The sequence below is a fragment of the Somniosus microcephalus genome, chromosome 6 (genome assembly GCF_052327205.1).
Source record: "Somniosus microcephalus isolate GS21.2 chromosome 6, FLI_Smic_1.0, whole genome shotgun sequence".
NCBI classification, from domain to species: Eukaryota; Metazoa; Chordata; class Chondrichthyes; order Squaliformes; family Somniosidae; genus Somniosus; species Somniosus microcephalus.
In genome coordinates this window covers 52,226,382-52,231,387 of record NC_140992.1, presented here as the reverse complement: position 1 = coordinate 52,231,387, position 5,006 = coordinate 52,226,382, and the positions used below count along the sequence as shown (strand labels likewise).

The 5,006-nt window shown below is 42.3% G+C and overlaps 1 long non-coding RNA gene across 1 annotated transcript; it reads right to left on the bottom strand.

The window, feature by feature from the left end:
• Positions 1-321: 321 nt before the first annotated feature.
• Positions 322-2,485, bottom strand: LOC147115722 (uncharacterized). Its single transcript, XR_015078587.1, has 2 exons — positions 2,429-2,485; positions 322-508 (listed from the first exon to the last, which is right to left on the bottom strand). It is a non-coding gene; the product is annotated as an uncharacterized LOC147115722 (long non-coding RNA).
• Positions 2,486-5,006: the final 2,521 nt, after the last annotated feature.

Here is a 5,006-nt window from a genome sequence, read left to right as displayed (position 1 = left end):
TAGTAGATGTATATATATCATACCTAAAAAGGCTGGATCCTATAACTGAAATCTGATTGAAACTTTGGGGAAAGGAAACTTCTAGTAATTTGTTTTGTAAATTATTTTATTTACTGGTCTTTCCAACACTGACAGGACTGCCATTTTGGAAACAGCCAAGGTATCCCACCATATTTTTTCCATAAAGTTCCTTAATAATCGAATCTTACTTCCAGAAAATACTAGCAACTCCTCAGTGGGTAGCACTCTCACCTCTAATTCACGTGGGTTCAAGTCCCAGTCCTAGAACTTGTGCACAAAGTGTAGGCTGACACTGCAGTGATCAATTAAAATTATATTAGAGCATGTGGCATTATAGCTCCTGCACTGTTGAAAGTGCCGTCTTTCGGATGAGACATTAAACTGAGGCCCCATCTGCCCTCTCAGGTGAATGTAAAAGATCCCATGTCACGATTTTGAAGAAGAGCAGGGGAGTTGTCCCGGCCAATATTTATCCCTCATCCAACACCTAAAAGAGAAATGATCTGGTCATTATCACATTGCTGTTTGTGGGAGCTTGCTGAGCGCAAATTGGCTGCTGCGTTTTCTATATTACAACAGTGACTACACTTCAAAAGTACATCATTGGCTGTAAAGCGCTTTGGGACAACCTGAGGTTGTGAAAGGCGCTATAGAAATGCAAGTCTCTCTTTCAATTGAAATTACATTAGAGCATGTGGCATTGTAGCTCCTGTACAGTACTCTATCACAACTTAACCTGGCACCAGGTTTGTAAATATCTGGAGAAATGGATCAAAAATCCTGAAATATGACAAGTGGTTTAGATTTTCATATACAATTGAATCAGAACAAAAAAAATCCAATTCACTTATTGAAGCTTTTGCTCAAAATGCCATGTTAAGCTGCAATAGGATATAAGATTCTTTTATTGAAATAATACTTTAGCTAGGTTCTACCAATACAAACATCTTCTATTCTCATGCAATGCTAATGCCTTTTTGCTGAGGTAGCACCTCCAAACCATTACAGTCCCCACCACTTACACCATCCACGTTTGTCACAGGCATCTGCCTCTATTGGGTAAATGGCGCTAACCATTTGCCATTTCCACTGAAGTCAATTACAAAGGTGCCGCTTATAACACATTGAGGTAGAGTTTCTGCTTTGGGCGCGATTCGCAATCTGGGCCCAAAATGAACTAGTTTCGAGAAGTAACAACAGAAAATGCTGGAAAAACTCAGCAGGTCAGGCAACATCCGTGGAGAGAAATTTGAGTTGACGTTTCGGGTTGGACCCTTCTTCAAAACTGGAAAGAAAAGAAACTAGATCGGAGGCAGGGCTGCGATCGGACAAAAGAATAAAAGAAACAAAAGAAGTAAAAGAGATTAGAAGCTAGACGCGATGGTAATAGGCTGGGATTAGGTGTAAAGTGTACTGGCAGGGCAAAAGATAGCTGCCAGGTGTGAGAGAGAAACAAAAGGAAAGGGGGGGGGGGAAAAAGGAGTGGAACAATTACAAGAGAAAATGAAATGGGGGCCGAGCTTATGATCTGAAATTGTTGAACTCGATATTGAGTCCGGAAGGCTGCAGACTGCCTAATCGGAAGATGAGGAACAGCACCTCATCTTCCGATTAGGCAGTCTGCAGCCTTCCGGACTCAATATCGAGTTCAACAATTTCAGATCATAAGCTCGGCCCCCATTTCATTTTCTCTTGTAATTGTTCCACTCCTTTCCCCCCCCCCCTTTCCTTTTGTTTCTCTCTCACACCTGGCAGCTATCTTTTGCCCTGCCAGTACACTTTACACCTAATCCCAGCCTATTACCATCTCGTCTAGCTTCTAATCTCTTTTACTTCTTTTGTTTCTTTTATTCTTTTGTCCGATCGCAGCCCTGCCTCCGATCTAGTTTCTTTTCTTTCCAGTTTTGAAGAAGGGTCCAACCCGAAACGTCAACTCAAATTTCTCTCCACGGATGTTGCCTGACCTGCTGAGTTTTTCCAGCATTTTCTGTTGTTATTTCGGATTTCCAACATCTGCAGTATTTTGCTATCGTACTAGTTTCGAGAAGTGTTTTATTTTCTCAAGTTTCCACTCAAACTTATTTGCATATCGCCGAACGCAAAATCTGCCATGAACCACCACAATCGGGTAGTGTTTTAAAACTATTTTTAAAAAATTTGCTTTAAAAAATATTCCTTGATATATTTAACTTGCTGCAGTTTGATTACTACAGCTGAAAATGGGTTTAACACATAGATAGACATTTTAAATCAGTGTCAATCCACCACCTGTGAGTAACCTGATTTTAAATGACTGAAAATGAATTAAAAAAATATACAGAACCATTTTCTAGTTATATTGGTGTACAGTAATCAGTTTCTTAGTAAAAATTTTAAAAATTACATTCAAAAAGCTTTTAAAACGCACCTATTAGTATCCTTGCACCTAAAAGAACCAGCTTAATTTTTTCGAGCCTCCTCAAAGACCTGCAAACGAGTACAATTAGCGGAAACTCCCAAAGGTGAGTAATTCATTCTGGGGGTGTGGCCAATTTTGTGGGCGGGGCCAGCTTCTAGCGCTATGTTTTTTTAAACTAGCACAAAAGATTGAGGAAATTTGATTTGTTCTTAAAATTCTACGATCTTTTACGCGGGTTATGCTGATTTCGGGCTAATTGCGCCAAACAAACCAGTGCAACCGAACAGAAACTCAACCCCATTACGTGCGCCGGCTATTTTGGGCATACTTTGTCATTGTCACTTTCCTTTCTTGCTGTGCCGCTTCGGTCCTCTCCCGTTCAGTTGGACAAAAGTTCGTTTCCATGAGCTTCCATACAGTGAAATACCTCTATTAAAAGGCATTCCTTAATGGTACTCTTGGTCTTACAGCTCCTACAGTTACACGGTTAAAAGTCAGGAGTGGGCAAGTTTAAGGTGGTAAGCAGAAGTGCTTAAAAGCAAACTGTGTAATTTACAGCTCCTCTAATTTAGAGACACATTTTGAAAAGTATAAATTAACCAACACCTCGCAAGTGAAAACATTATCATTGGTGTTGAAGTCCTCAGCAGCCTTATTGAAATTCTTGTTCATTTTTATTGCAAAATTCAGAAGGACTGTGGCATTAATTTAAATATAATTAGTGTGATTTATAATTGGAGGACAGGCGTACTTAGTCGCATGCTGCCTCCTGCCTTCCTGCTACTTGTTACGCCACCCACTAAAACAAGCGAATCGTGTTAACACCAATGTGCCCACTATAAGTGGTGGGGACTGTATCTTTAAAGTTCCTCTTTTTGCAGCCTGTCTGTCTCAGTACACTGTTTAACGCTCGGTCTCCTTTAACTTTAGTTTTCACTCCTTAATATTTTTGATATTTTCATTAAAATGTGCCAATTTTAATTTGAAATGTTAATCACTTCCTTTAGCAATACACATAATTTAGCAAGTTTTGGGTGGAGGAAAATTACATATTTATTATTTAAAAGGGTCAGCACAAATATTTGCAAATCAAACTTATTTTTCATGAAACCTAATTTTAACAGTTTAAAATGGAAGCGTGTCATCTTTCTGTGCAAAGAGCTTCTATTTTTACATAAAGTGGCATTGAAAAGTCACAGCAATAATCATACGAGGTCAAAATTGTTGTGTCGGTACCTTTCTACCGAGACACAATTTAGGACTCAGAACTCAGAGATTCAAACATGAAGTGCTTTATTGGAAGGGAAGGAAGTTCTGGCAAGTTCCGAACAAAGAGAGCTAAACTTAACCGAGAGAACACCCAACCATTTATCTCCTGCGACAGCGCCACCACAGGTGGGAGGAGAACACACAATAGAACACACAATACATAACATTTCCTCCCCTCTTAAATGGAAGGTCCACATTATTCCTCAACAGGTAAGTTACTTTCAATGCACTCAACTAACCTAGGGTAGAGGTAGACTGCCTCAAACCCTGACTTTACCCTGGGGTTTATTCTGCCCCAGTCTTGTGGGTAAGTCACGAAGCCTACAGATCCAAGCGTCTTGGAGGCCGCCGCTCTCTGACAGGATACCGGCGGTCATCGCTGGCTTCCACAGCAGTAGGCATTGACTCAGGCCTGGATGGAGAAGGTGCCTGTGTCAGTTGAAAGTCAGGAGTTTGCACAGGTGGAACAGTCTCTTTGACTTCCTGTGTTGGAGAAGAGCACTGTGGCAAAGGATGCTGGTTTGCGGTATCATTCGGAAACAGTTCAGGCCAACCAGCCGTTGGAGCCTCTGTGGCTGTCTCTGCTCCTAGCAACAGTTGATCTGTGTGTCTTCTCCAGACGACGTCCTCAGCAGTCTCAACCATGTAAGACACAGGGCCCGTCTGCGCGATCACCGTAGCAGGAACCCATTTCGGTCCAGTGTTGTAGTTTCGAGCTAGGACGCGCTCTCCCAGATGAAACCGTCTCTCCTTGGCTCTTTTCTCTCTCTTTTCAACTTGAGCTTGTTGTTGACGATGGACAACCTGCTCTGCCCTTGGAGGTTTGAGTAAGTCAAAACTTGTCCGCAACTGCCTCTTCATCATGAGCGAAGTGGGGGAAGTTTTGGTTGTGGCATGCGGCTCATGCCTGTAGGACAACAGGAAGCTGTTCAGACGTTGGTGGATTGAGCCCTGACCTTGCGATGCCTTCAAGGCGTGCTTCAAAGTTTGCACGAACCTTTCTGCCTGGCCGTTAGTAGAGGGATGATAGGGCGCAGACCTGATGTGTTGGACACCATTCACATGCAGGAAGGTTGCAAACTCCTGTGATACAAATTGTGGACCATTGTCACTCACGAGTTGTTCCGGTGAGCCATAACGGCTGAACATCTCAACAAGTTTCTCAATTGTTTTCTCTGCCGTGGTAGACCTCATAGCGACCTCCGGCCACTTGCTACGAGCATCCACAACCACCATAAACATCTTCCCTTCGAAAGGACCGGCGAAGTCCATATGTACTCGCTGCCACACTTCTGCAGGCCAATCCCAGGGGTGTAGG